The sequence below is a fragment of the Zingiber officinale genome, chromosome 6B (genome assembly GCF_018446385.1).
Source record: "Zingiber officinale cultivar Zhangliang chromosome 6B, Zo_v1.1, whole genome shotgun sequence".
In the NCBI taxonomy this organism is placed as follows: domain Eukaryota; kingdom Viridiplantae; phylum Streptophyta; class Magnoliopsida; order Zingiberales; family Zingiberaceae; genus Zingiber; species Zingiber officinale.
The window spans coordinates 12,434,455-12,449,655 of NC_055996.1; the positions used below are offsets into that span (position 1 = coordinate 12,434,455).

Genomic DNA, 15,201 nt, shown 5'->3' on the forward strand with positions numbered 1-15,201 from the left:
AATTGGGGTACTAGCTTCTTTGAAATTCAAATATTTGAACTTATCAAGCATCTTTTCAATATAATATGCTTGATTTAGTTCATGACCCCCACTGTTTCTTGTGACCTTAATACCAAGTATGGTATCCACATGTCCAAGATCCTTCATTTTGAATATAGAAGATAGAAACCTCTTTGTTTCTACTATGCCTTCCATTTTATTACTTACTATCAGTAAATCATCAACATAAAGACAAATAAATATAATGCAATCATCAAATGATTTATGATAGAGACATTTATCAACGACATTGTGAACAAAACCATTTGAAAAAATAGTAGAATCAAATTTTGCATGCCATTGCTTTGGGTCTTGTTTCAAATCATACAAGGATTTTAGTAATTTGTATACTTTTTCCTCATTTCCTGGTAGAACAAAACCTTCAGGTTATTCCATGTAGACTTCTTCTTCGAGATCACTATTTAAAAATGTTATTTTTACATCCATTTGATGGACAATTAAATCATGAATAGAAGCTAATGTAAATAAAATCCTTATGGTTGTAATTCTAGCAACAAGAGCATATGTGTCAAAATAATTAATTCCCTCTTGTTGTTTATACCCTTTAGCTACAAATCTAGCCTTGAATGTTAGAAGTGATCCATTACTATGATACTTTCTTCTAAACACCCACTTGCAACAAATAGGCTTAAATAGGTTTAGAGCCAGAAGGTAAATCAACAAGATCCCAAGTGTGATTTGATATAATAGAATCCATTTCATTGTTTATGACATCTTTCCATGAAAAATAGAATCTCTTGAAGCCATAACTTCTTTATAAGTTATAGGATATTCACTTTCAGTTTGTAAGAAAATTGGAATTGTTCTTACTATCTTATTTCTATCTCCTTCTACCAAACAAAGAGATATTAGTTGAGAATTAATTTCATTAAGATCTAAATGTTTTATTTTCTTTATTCTTTTTCTTCTTCTATGCACACATGTTTGTTCATCAACCTTAGAAGATACATTATTTTTTGATCCTTTTGAAATTTCCTCTTGAGACTCATTATTTGGAATTAATTTAGAATTTTCTTCTGAAGTAATTAAATTCTCAAAAAATTCCACTTCTCTTGATTATCACGTTATCTTCTAAATCTAGAAGTCTATATGCTTTACTATTTACGGTATATCCCACAAATGCACACTTGATTCCTCTAGAACCTAATTGAGTTCGAGTTTATTTTGCAATAAGCAAGACACCCCCACACTTTGAAATAACCTATATTAGGCTTTCTTCCTTTTATCTGATAAGGAGATATATTATTCCTTTTAAGAGGAATTCAGAACACAATATGAAATGCTGCTAGTAATGCTTCTTCCCATAAGTTAAATGTTAATTTTGCATTTATTATCATAGCATTTATCATCTCCACAAGAGTTTGATTTTTTTTTCTTTCTACTAAATCATTTTGTTCAGGAGTTCGAGGTGCAAAAATTGATGTAAAATTACATTTTCTTCACAAAATAAATTAAATTCATTTGAAAAATATTCACCACCTCTATCACTCATAAGTATTTTAATCTTTTTATTAAGTTATTTTTCCACCAAAGTTTTGTATACTTTAAACATTTTAAAGGTTTCAACCTTATGTTTCATTAAATAAACAAATGTGTACCTTCAATAATCATTTATAAATGTTATAAAGTATTTATTTCCTCCTCTTGTTAACATTCCATTTAATTCACATATATATGAATGAACAAGATCCAGAATTTGAGTCTTTCTTTCAACACTTTGAAATGGTTTCTTAGTCATCTTGCATTTAACACATATTTCATATTTTTTAAAGTTATTTAAATCACAAGATATAATGTCACATTTAATCATTCTATTCATTGTAGATTTTCCTATGTGTACTAATCTACTATGCCATAAATAAACAGAGTCGATAATATAATTAGAAGAAATACATTTATTTATTCCATTGTCACTAGTACATAATTTTACCATCATCATAAGAAAATCCTTTCTTAACAAAGTTATTAGAGATCGAAAGGATCAATTTTCCGGACTCATACACAGCCTTAATCTTTGCCTTGTTGAGTAGATCACCACTAACCAAATTTCGATTCATGTCTAGAACATGAAGGACATTTGTCAAAGTTATTGTTTTTCTCGAAGTTAAGTTTAAAACTGTACTTCCTTTACCAACTACTTTCGAATGCCCTTCATTTCCCAATTGAATATCTTGCTCATCTTCAATCTCTTGATAAGTGTTGAACATGACTTATCATATGCAACATGGACTATAGCACATGTATCATACCACCATCCTAGCACTTTTCCTTGAATAGCAATCACATGACTTATAATTATCACAATATTGTCTATGTCTCGGAGTTAATCTTTGCTTCCTCTTTACTCGGTTTCTTTTTAAACCTACAATCTCGAGCATAATGCTCATATTTTCCACAAACAAAGCATGCTCCTTTGGACTTCCCTTTGGCTTTCTCTATATACTTTTTAGGACCAAGTGGATTTCCTCTTCTTATTGTTATTGTTAACTCTCATTGGCTGATTTATGACGTTGGCCTTAGAAGTGTCTTCATAAGAATTTTCATTCTTATCTCTCGTTATAGATTCTTCCTTAATACGCAAATGTTTTTATATTTGTTCCAAAGAAGAATCTTCGGAACTATGAAGAATCTTTTTCTGATAACTTTTCCAAGTAGATGACAATTTGCTATGATTGCGCTGACTTGAAAAGATTTTGGTAACTCAATCTTTACAGCTCTCATTTTGTTAACAATAACTTGCAATTCATGTACGTGGGGCAGCAATGGTTTATCATTAAGAAATTTAAAATCAAAGTATTTGGACATTAAAAACTTCTTGGTACCTTCTTCTTATGCTTTATACTTATTTTCCAATGGATCTAAATATGCACGAGAAGAATAAAATATGGTGATCCTGTCGGGAAGCTGAGAAGACGGACCTACCGATATGACGTGTCTGGAAGGTTGACCGCATCCCCATGACCCGACTGATGAGCTGTCTCCTGTGTTGACTAAGTCGCCCGGAGTCCTCTGGTCAACAGTACCTGTAGCCAGCGACTGGGTCGTCCCGCTCTTTGCTACCCCGATGCTCGAGGCGAGTCCCACAAATATATAAGTATTCGAACAATGAATACAACGACGTATCCTAGCCCCCGGGGGGGGGGGGGGGGCACCCTCGGATGGATGGATGAGCTGGTTGCGACGTTGATCGAGTCGCCGCGGCCGTGAGGAGTAGATAGACGTCCACCAGATGAGTAACTAGCTCCTGCGGCTCCAAGCCGGACGCGACATGGATCTATAAGACGACGAGCGATCTAATCACAATATCGGCTCGCAGGCCGGAATAGGGGCACGAAGGCCGGAATACAATAGCGGCACGAAGGTCAAACACCCTCTCGGCTCGCGGGCCGAATCAAATAAATAGTACGAAGCGTAACCCCTCGGGCGGCGGCTGGAGGGGGCATCGGACGCTGGAGTTGGAGGGGGCGGCGACAGCCGATATAGGCGACGGTGGTGGCTGTTGGGCCCGGCGATGGTGACTGCTGAACTCAGCGATGATCGTTGGACTCGGCGGTAGTGGCCGGCGACTGGGGGCAGTAGAGGAGTCGCCGGCGCTGTGAGGAGTAGTAGAGGAGTCGCCGGCGCTGTGAGGGGGAAAAGGAGAGGAGTTGGCGACGGTCGCGGCCCGAAGAACACCAAGCACCTCTTGTGCTTGGCGGCGTTGATGAACCAAAAAATCGTCCTCTCCTCCGCTCCCTGTGAACCGTCCAAATACATCATATCGACAGGTCCGTCTTCTCAGCTTCCCGACAGGATCATATGATATATATTAGGTTAACAAGATTGACCTTGTTTTCTCCATATAATTTGATGGAATAAGACATAGTATATGTCAGATTAACAATGGACCTTATTTCCTCCATATCAATTGATGCCGAAGAAAAACGAAAGATGAAGCTTAAATAAAGGGCATGTATTAGCTTCTTTACATGCATCAAGAGCATAAGGAATAAGGGTGATTAAAACTCGGCACATCCAAGCATGTTCTTCTCCATACCTCTTGCACTAATGAATAATAGTTACCTATGATTTACCTCCTCTATATTGTCATAGGGATGGATTGGTAGAGACATAAGAATATAAGAAATAGTACCTCAGACAATAGTACAACGATAGGATGTTTCTTAGTTTCTCAAATGTTTAAAGATTAAGTTTAAGTTTTGATAAATTAACGGATAAATTTTTCTTAATGAACGATTGATCTAATTAATAACGTTAACTTTTCTATTTACTCCAATAACAAATAGAAAACTTTTTTTTTTGGATTGAAACTAATCATCCCTAGAATTAATCGAAATAAATTGGATATCCGATGTCAATAAAAAAAATACTAGAAATAGCATTAACTACACCGTGAAGGCTAATCCTAATATATTGACTCTCATTTTTCAATTTCTTTTCTAAGATCCTAAATTAGAGAGCCTCTCCTTTACTTAGCTCCTAATTGACACATGAACTTCCTTGTGGTTACAAGTAGGAGAAGGCTAAGGGTAGATGAGATTTAGATAAAGACATCAGAAAGTGCTGACCATGAAAGTGTAATTGAGGCCCAGACAAAAATGGTCCAATTAAAGTATATTGAATTATATATATATATATATATATATAAATATTAAATATCCATATCTTAACCTTTGATTAATTTTAGATAGATAGTCCGTCCCATATTTTATCTATATACCTAGGATCTCATAGAACCTTAAGTTGACTCTATTGTAGGTGTATCATGCGTAAAAATTAAGTCCTAAATTATTTAGGAATGTTCCCGACCTCTTACCGTCCAACAAAATTGAGAGGAATTAAAGTATATATGGGAAGCTAGGGTAGGAGCGACCGACATGCCTAATAAGGTAATAATTTGAAGACCAAGATTTGCAGTATTTTCTGTCATGATAAATGATCGTGTTGGCCAACAAGTATGACTGTAACAAGGTAAATATTCATCAATATATTCGGTGCTTTTGATGATTTTGGTAAATATTCATCAATATATAATTTTATATATTAGTTAAATGTTTGACATAAATGATAGAGGATATATTATTAGTTGAGCTGGATAAAAAATAAGAAATTAAGGGAGCATTTGGTTTATATGTTTTCCATTTCTATTTTCTGAAAAAAAAACATGTGTTTTTTAAAAAATAGTGTTTGACTTGCATTTTTCACATCTATTTTCTAAAAAAAATAGATAGTATTTTTTTAAAAAATAAAAAATATCTAAAAGTCAGAAAATATATATTTTTCAGAAAATGTAAACCGGGATAATCAAACTCTCTCTAAGCTTGGTTTGAGTTTATACTATTTTTAATGAAATAAGAGAATAAATAAGTTTGAGAAGACATAATATGTTAGAAATATATTAACGCGGCAATTAAAATATATGCGCCTGTAGCTCAGTGGATAGAGCGTCTGTTTCCTAAGCAGAAAGTCGTAGGTTCGACCCCTACCTGGCGCGTCTAGTTAAAAATATTAATTTTAAAATTACTAATTAGTTTTTCAATTAACAATTAAAACTAAACCAAAGTTTCGGTGAAACGCTAGCAGATCTGACCTGGTTTGTTTGTTATCTAACTATGGATAATTCATATTCTTCAGTCAAGAAATTCCATGGGTCACTCGGTTGTGTAATTGTGGTCCATTAAATCTGATTGTATGTCATCCTTGGGAGGGTTGAGACATGTGTGATAATTGTAATTGTGGTCCATTAAATCTGATTGTATGTCATCCTTGGGAGGGTTGAGACATATGTGAAGCTTTCAATCGTGGATTCATGGTTCGTAATAATAATTCACTTGACCCAACAAGTAGGTAAACAGGATGAGATTTACATTCCCATGGATTGTTTTTTTTTAAAAAATATATCAAATAAAATATTTTATCAAAATATATTACTCAGTTTTTATTTTCGATGGTTTTGACAATTATAATTAGTTTTTTGTTTATGATAAATTAATCAAAATTCTAATAGCGATTGTTTGATCTACCAACAAATAAGTTTTTTTTAACTCAAATGATGCAATTAGCTATATACGAAGATGGGAAGTTCTTGTTTATAGCTTAGTAGAGTTGTTAGCCTGGTGGGCTGGGCTGGTCCACTATCTTGATGAGTCAAAAAAATTCCGAATTGAGATCAATTCGAGATGGGTAGGGATGACAATTTCACCCAAACCCGATAGAGGATTCGACATCCAACTCGAATAGAGGAGGGTATGAAGGGACTATTAATACTCGATACCCGACCCGAATACTTGATTAAATAATATATATACATATATTAAAGAAAATTTTCTTTTTTCAAAATCAACTTACTATTTTTGTAGATATTAGGAGGAGACTATATAGATGTTTAATCTATTTTTTAATTATAAATATATATTTTAATAGGTTGTTAATTTTAATATATTTTTGTTGAATGATAATAGTTGGATAGAAAGAAGAAAAATTATAACTATAGAAGATATCCGATCATTTAATGGGTATGAATATACCCATCGGAGATCCTATACCCAATGAGTATGGAGACGGAGGATATAGAATCCGACTCGGACTCGGCCCATTGTCATCCCTAGAGATGGGTTGAGTTAGATGAGTAACCCATCAAAAAGTAAAAGATATAGAAAAATTCATACAAATTATTTGATTCTTGATTTCATATTTATATATTAATCAAAGTGATTGATAAAAAAAATTTACAGCTTTCACTAAAATAAACATATTTCAATGTATATTCATAATATCTATTTTTTTTTTAAAAAAAAAGAAATCCTTCTCGATTCGCTAGCCAACTTAAGCTCATCACTGGAGGGCCTACCTAGACAGACAACCTATATAGGTTGGTCCATTTAGATATATTTTTTAAATAAATTGATAAAATTTAACTTAATCTATTTAAGTTATTTGATGGGATGTGTCAACTAGACTGATCTAATCTAAATTGACGACTTTATCTCTTAGTTATTTATTTGTGACTTGAAGTAAAAGATTGGTTACTAATCAAAGAAAAACTCGGTGTGACTTTGCTAAGAAATGTATTTGGAACTACATACCACTTATTCTTTGGATGTTGATATAATAGCTACATTACATATCAAACAATAGACGGACATACTAGAGCCATAATAATATTGAAGAATACACACAAATAGATGCATAGAGAAGTAAGAAAAAACTCATAAAGCAATTAAATAAAGAGTATCTTTGGTATGCATCGAGACTCTAGAGAGCTCAGAATTGTTCTCGAAACATGGTTGAGTTAGTTATTATAGGATAGATATTACTATAATAGATAAGAGGTCAAATCTTAATAAAGTCGAGAAAAATTTCCTCCTCATAGTGGCCAACTATAGTTTTCCGATTTACTTCCTCATATAGGTGTGAGGTTGACATTGTGGAGCCGCTAGGGTGGTGAATTCTACCTTTTATTACAATAGAGAGATTAGCTTTTGACACTATAAGAGTATTTACATTAGCTTTCCTAAACACAAAATTTACTTTAAATTTTATATTTTACATAAAAAAACCTTCACATCAGTTACCCTATCTATTCTCTAAATTTAGATTTCATGAATAGTACTTCTTTAAATTTAACGAATGGAATCTATTCCCTAAATATTAAAATGTCATTTAATTTGGGACAAAGAAAAAATAAATCAAATGGATTGAGTAATGAAAAGTAAATATTATATAGGGAGAGAGAAAAAATAATAATAAAAAAAAGAGAAGAAAATAATAATAATAATAATAATAATAATAATAATAATAATAATAATAATAATAATAATAATAATTTTAGGATAGTTGATGTAATGTATATTGGAAAATGATTATGTAAATTTAATAAAGTAGATTATTTATCTCAAATTTTAGAGATATTACATAGAAATTAGTATGGATACTCTAATGGTGTTAAAATTGAAGTCTAGTGTTATCCATAAGATTAACATATATCACATAAAAATAAAAAAAGAGTTTCAAGTTGAGTAGTGAATTGTTGAGTAGTGAATTGTAGTGTGTGTGTGTATATATATATATATTTCTTTGATGAATTTAATTGTGTCTTTTAAGGGTATCCATATTAGTTTCTCTATAATATTTCTAAAATTTAGAGTAACCCATCTATTTTATTAAAATTAGATAATTATTTTTCACTATACATTAGATTAGCTATCCTAAAAATTTTATTATCTTTATTTTTTTATTATTTTCTTCTCTCTCTTCCATTTTTTTTTTTATTATTTGTTCTCTTTGTTGGGCCTTTGTGTCCGGCTAAAGGGGGTGAATAGTCTTTCTTCAATTTCTCCTTACAACTTTGTTAGCAAAAACACAAACAATGGAAAAACTAGAATGAAAATCTAAGAAATACAATGTTAATTTTTTTATTTATTTAGTTTCGACCTCCTAGAGGTGACTAATTCAAGAATCCATACCGATGAGCACACTTCCACTATGAGCTTCTCTTTCTCGAATTAAGCACGAAGATAGAGAAACCTTTACAAGATGATCTCTTCCTCTTACAAGAAGAAAGATGAGCTTAGGAGGAAGAGATTGAGAGTATGGAAGCTTGAGATCACTTGATGAGATTAAGGATGTTTTAACATGAAATAGTTCTCTTGTGTTTTTCTCTAAGCTCTCAAGTCTTTTATATTTGAGGCTGATTTCTAAAACCTTGATTACCAGTCGACTGATGGATACATCAGTCGACTAGTAACAAGTAATGACTATTGTTCCTTTTAAGATCTTCAGGGATTCTATACGTCATCAATTCAACGATATTATATCAATCGACTACCCTCATGGATCAATCGACTGATAGGCTGCTACAAACTCTCTGTGAGTTTATGGATCAACCATCCGTCAACTAATACAACCATCAGTCAACTGATATGCATCTGAGTTTTAAACAACTCAAGTATGATCCTTTCATACTTAAAGCTTACCCTTAGCCTAGACTTACACCTTCAAGCACATTCCATCAGCCTCGTGCCCTTAGGATGCTTCTGAGCCCACGGTTCCTTATCCTTGTGCTTGCCTTCAAATGCTTCCTTCGACTATGTTATGCTAAGTCTTCTTTTGCTAAGAGGCCGCACCTCCAGGATTTCACCGTCAAGAGCCACTCTCCGGGACTTCATTCGCCAAGACTATCTTCTTGGACTTTCTTTGCCAACTCTTTATATCTGGACTTCCTTTGTACTTGCTACTCAACATTTATGTTGTTGGTTGGTCCTAGGAAGATCGTACTAGTTCCACTGTACAAAAATTTTGTACAAGTGTCGAACCTTTCCTAACAACCTATTGTGTTCTTTAGAAATTAAATTCGGAATCGCAAACAGAACTTAACATTATTGATTCCAAATTTAACTTATCTGTTCTTAATGGTTTAGACTTGGATTGCAAGCGGAACTTAACACTATTGATCCAAATCCACCTATGTTATAAATTCTATTAAATATTAATTTTGAAAATTGGCTCCCAGGTCAAACATGGCGAGACACATGACCTTCTTGGGTATGAGAACATCCACCACTGCCTCGACAAAGCCTCTTAACGAAATTCAATATTTAATTTCCTAAAATAACATTAGGTTTAACCAAAAAGAACAATCGAATCACAAGATCACAATAAAATAAAAGAAACACAACTTCGAATATCTAATCCAAAAATCTAGAATCATATGCCTCTTGTGTTTGGAATTCATACAAAGAAAAACTAATATGATGCGAAAAATAATTACTAGTTATACCTTTCTTTGTATGCAATGACCTCTTGATCTTCTACCATATTCCTCTTCTTATCTCGGACGTTGTGTGAGCAACGATCTACTGAGATGAGAACCACCCAAGCCCTTCTTCTTCCTCACCAAGTTTTGGCCACCAAGACTCCTCCAAGGATGTAGAGGTTCGGCCACCACCACCAAGCTCCAAGAGATGCAAGAAACAAAGCCTCCTTTCGCTCCTTCTCCTAGCTAGAACTGGCCATCAACAAGTGCTCCAAGAGAAGGATGAAAACCGGCCACTAAGGAAGAAGAGAAGAGGAGAAGAAGAAGCTCTAGGGACGACCATCACCAAGGAAGAGAGGGAGGAAATGGAATAGAGTTGTCACCCATGAAGGCACCTCTACCCTATCTTTTATAACCCTTGATCTTGACAAATAAGGAAAATTTAAATAAAACCTTCCTTATTTTCTTTGCCATGAAAAGGAAAACTTAATTGATTAAAAACAAATTCCTTTTCATGAATCAAGTGGTCGGCCACCTCATATCTCCTAAGCAAGGAAAGTTTTAACATAAAATTAAAGCTTCCTAATTTGTTTCCGGAAATTTTAAAATAAAAATTTCTCTAATAATTTTTCCTTTCATGGTTGGTTATAAAAGGAATTTTATAAATTAAAATTTCTCTATTAAAACATGTGGATGATTTCCAAAAAGGAAAGTTATCTTTAAAATTAAAATCTCCTTACAATCTACAAATAAGGAAAGATATCAAATCTTTTCTTAATCTTTTGTATAAACTTATAAAAGGAAATATTTAATTTTAAACTCTCTTATGAGCTCCTCTTGGGGACATTATCAACCTAGATTACTAGGACACAGTTTCCTTCTATAATCAACAACACACACTATAAGTAATATCATTCCCAACTTATCGGGCCTATTGATTTATCGACATAAATCTCATCCTTTGATAAGTCAAATAAATGAATACTAAATATATATGTTTGTTATTATTGTTGGAGTGTATACTTAAAAGTTTAGCTTTTGTACACATTTATTTTGAAATAAAGAATCACATTGGTCAAATGTTTACATTTATTTATTAAATGTAATTGTTCAATTAATTTATATAGTAGATAACATAGAGAGTGTGGAGTCACACTTAGAAGATCATGTTATCAGTTCTCTATAAATTATAAACAGTTGCTCACGACTAAGATGGAAAGGAACAAAGCATCAGAAAAGACGTAGTGTAATTAAGTATTAGTTTATCTTGACTAATAAATTACACTGATGCACTTTAAGTGTATTGAGTAGGATCATTTAGGTAAGTTCTTTTTGTACTGACTTAGTGAAAGAACTAGACCTTAGTTATTATGGAAGTGTGTGCTCTTAATCTTAATATAATAACAAGCATGTATATTTAATATTTATTTCTTTGACTTATCAAAGGGTGAGGTTTAGCTCGATAAATCAATATTCCCGATAAGTTGGGAAATGATATTACTTATAGTATGTGTTGTTGATTATAGAAGGAATCTGTGTCCTAATTATCTAGGTTGAGAATGTTCCCAAGAGGAGCTCATAAGGATTTCCATGTTAAACCCTGCAGGTTGGACCTAGTCCAACATGACAATAAAGTTGAGTGGTACTACTCTTGGAGCTAGATATTAATTAAATGAGTTGTTAGTAACTCACTTAATTAGTGGACATTTGTAATCTTAAACACAGGGAGACTAACACACTCATGAAAAGAAGGAGCCCATAATGTAATTTGGGATTGGTGCGGTAGTGCGGTAATAACTCTCTAGTGGAATGAGTTATTATCGATGAACTTGAGTTGTGTGTTCGGGGCGAGCACGGGATACTCAAGCTCATCGGAAGGCTAAAACCAATTTCTCCTCTAGGTCCCTGTTGTAGCCTCAATAAAGCCTCAAGTCTATCCAAAGAAAAACCTATCTTGGTGTCCAAGAAGGGGCCGGTTCATTGCTTGGTGACCAAGCAATGGCCGGCCACATATTCTCTAGAAGTGGCCGGCCCTTGCCTTGGGCAAAGGGGCCGACCGCAATATTTAAATTAGGAAGGTTGTTTTTAAATTTTTAAATTTCCTCAGATATTTACAATTTGTAAAAAGAGAGATTTTAAAAATTTATAAAATTTTCCTAATTTAAATTAGGCCACAAGGTTTTAAAAGAGAGTTGTAAAATTTATAAAACTTTCTTTTAAAAAGAAATATTATTAGAGATGTTTTAAATTTTAAAACTTGGTTTTAAATTTTAAAACTTTCCTTTTAATATCCATATTAGAAAAAAAAGAGAGCTTGTAAAATTTTATTAGAAGTTTTCTTCTTTTAAAATTTTATAAATTTTTTTTCTTTCTTTCCCTTTTAATAAGTGGCCGGTCACCTTGCTTGGTGCCCAAGTAAGGGGCCGGTCAAATAATTAAACATCAACAAATAGTTGTTTAATTAATAAATCAATCTAGGATGATTAATTAAAAGGAAAGAAAAAGAAAAAATTAAAAGGAAATAGGAATGAGTCTAATTTTTTAAAACTCTTTCCATAATTTTCCGTTGGGAAACTAATATAAAAAGGGGGGAAGGGGAGGCCTTGAAAAATAGAACAATTGATATTGTGTTGTTGGAGATCATCAAGTGGCAGGCCCCTCTCCCTCTCTTCCCTTTGCTCTCTTTTGCTCCTTTGTGGTGGTGGTGACCGAATTCTAGAGAAGGAGGAGAAGCTTTCCGGGTGGTGTTCGTCTTGGAGGATCGTCGCCCACACGACGTCCAAGAGGAGGCGAGGGATACGGCAGAAGATCTCGAGGTTTTTTGCATACAAGGAAGAGGTATAACTAGTATTTAATTTCCGCATCATACTAGTTAATTTTTCTTTGTATAAATACCAAATACAAGAGGCATTTGATTCTTGTTTTTCGAATTTAATTTCGATGTTGTGTTCTTTTTCTTTTTTCTTTGTGATTTGATTGTTCCTTTTGGTTAACCTAGAGTTATATAAGGAAATTAAATATTAACTTTCCTTAAAAGGCTTTGTATAGTCGGTGGTGGTTGCTCCCATATCCAAGAAGGCCAAGTGCCTCGCCATGCAGTACTGGAAGCCAATTTTGGAAACTAATATTTAATTGAATTTGTAACCTAGGTGATTTGGATCAAACGTGTTAAGTTCCGCAGGAGATCCAAATCTAAACCTAAAAGAACATATAAGTTAAACTTGGAATCAAACAGGTTAAGTTCCGCAGGAGATACAAGTTTAACTTAAAAGAACACATGGTAGCTAGGAAGGGTTCAGATCACGTACAAAATTTTTGTATAGTGGAGCCATTGGGTTTTCCGAGTAGCAACCAATAATTATATTAGGATTAAGAGCACACACTTCCATAATAACTAAGATCTTGTTCTTTTATTAAATTAGTATAAAAAGAACTTACCTTAAATAGTCTTGTTCAATACACTCAGAGTGTACTAGTGTAATTTATCAGCTAAGATAAACTAATACATAATTACACTACGACTATTCCAATGGTTTGTTCTTTTCCATCTTAGTCGTGAGCTACTGTTTATAATTTATAAGGAATTGATAACATGATATTCTATGTGTGACACCACACACCATGTTATATATAATATAAATTAATCGAACAACTACACTTAACTTATAAATGTAGATATTTGATCAATATGATTCTTATTTCTAAGTAAATGTTTATACAAAAAGCTAGGTTTTTAGTATACATTCCAACAATCTCCCACTTATACTAAAAGACTAGGCTGCCATATATCCTGCCATACATCTGATTCCCAACCCTTTAATATGACCATCAAAAGCTCTTGCCTTAAGGGCCTTAGTGAAAGGATCTCTCAGGCTATCATCTGATGCAATCTAGGCGGCAACAACTTCTCCTCGTTATATGATGTCTCGTATTGGGTGGTACTTGCGCTCTATTGTGTTTACTTACCTTATGGACTTATGGTTTCTTCGAGTTTGCTACTGCACCACTATTATTACAATAAATTATAATAATTTTTGGACAAACCAGAAATCATATTTAAGTCCATCATGAAGTTTCTGAGCCATTCAGCTTCTATGGTTGCCTCAGAGACTGCCACATACTCAGGTCCTATGGTGGAGTCCGAAAAACATCTATACTTAACATTCCTCCATTGTTATGACTTTACCTCCTAAAGTAAACACAAAACCCCGAGGTCAACTTACTATTGTCCCTATCTGATTGGAAGTCAAAATCCATGTAACCCACAGGGATCAAATTATCTGCCTTGTAAACTAGCATATAATCTCTAGTCCCTCTAAGGTACTTTAATATATGCTTTACGGCAGCCTAGTGTCCCGGTCCTGGGTTACTTCGATATCTACTAACTATGCCTTGGGCAAAATAGATATCCAGTCTCGTACACAGCATTACATACATTAGGCTTCCGATAGCCGAAGCATAAGGAACTACCTTCATGTCCTCTATCTATTTTGATGTCTTCGGAGACATCTCTTTAAATAAAGATTTTCCATGCCCATAAGGTAGAAAAATCTTTCATGGAGTCTTGCATGCTAAAACGAGCTAGGATAGTATGAAGCTCGGGATAAGCACAATATTCTTTTCTTGTGATCCCTTTGATCCCGAAAATATGTGCGCATTCTCCCAAGTCCTTCATATCAAATTGCTTGGACAACCATACCCTTACTTCTGACAACACTTTGATATTGTTTCCAACTACTAAAAATGTCATCTATGTATAGTACAAGAAATACTACCACGTTTCCATCACACTTCTTGTATACGCAAGACTTATCTGGACACTGAATAAATCCATAGGTCTGGATTACTTTATTAAACCGAATGTTCCAAGACCTTGAAGCTTTGCTTCAGTCTATAAATAGACTGATTGAGCTTACATACTAGATGCTTTTTGCCCTTTGCAATGAACCCTTCTGGTTGCTTTATATGGATGCTTTCTTCAAAACTTCTATTAAGGAAAGCTGTCTTGACATCCACTTGCCAAATCTCATAATCCATATGAGCAACAATAGATACGAGTATCCGGATAGACTTAAGCATGACTACCGGTGAAAAGGTTTCCTCATAATCGATACCCTTTTCCAACAAGCCTTGCTTTGAAAGTTTTCACCTTCCCGTCTGTCCTTCTTTTTTTCTATTGTATACCAAATGGCTTTTACATCATTTGGTGATTCTACAAGCTCCCAAACTTTATTAGAATACATATATTCTAATTCAGTATTCATTGCTCTTTGCCAAGATGCTGCATCTTTATCTTGGAGTGCTTCATCATATGTCCGGGGATCAAGTTCATGTTCACCAGGGATCAAGTCTAAAGACTATCCCAAAACATGAATCTTTCAGGTTGC

The 15,201-nt window shown here is 33.7% G+C and overlaps 1 non-coding gene across 1 annotated transcript; it reads left to right on the forward strand.

Moving 5' to 3' along the window:
• Positions 1 to 5,481: 5,481 nt before the first annotated feature.
• On the forward strand, positions 5,482 to 5,554 carry TRNAR-CCU. Its single transcript has one exon. It is a non-coding gene; the product is annotated as a tRNA-Arg (tRNA).
• The last annotated feature ends 9,647 nt before the right edge of the window (positions 5,555 to 15,201 follow it).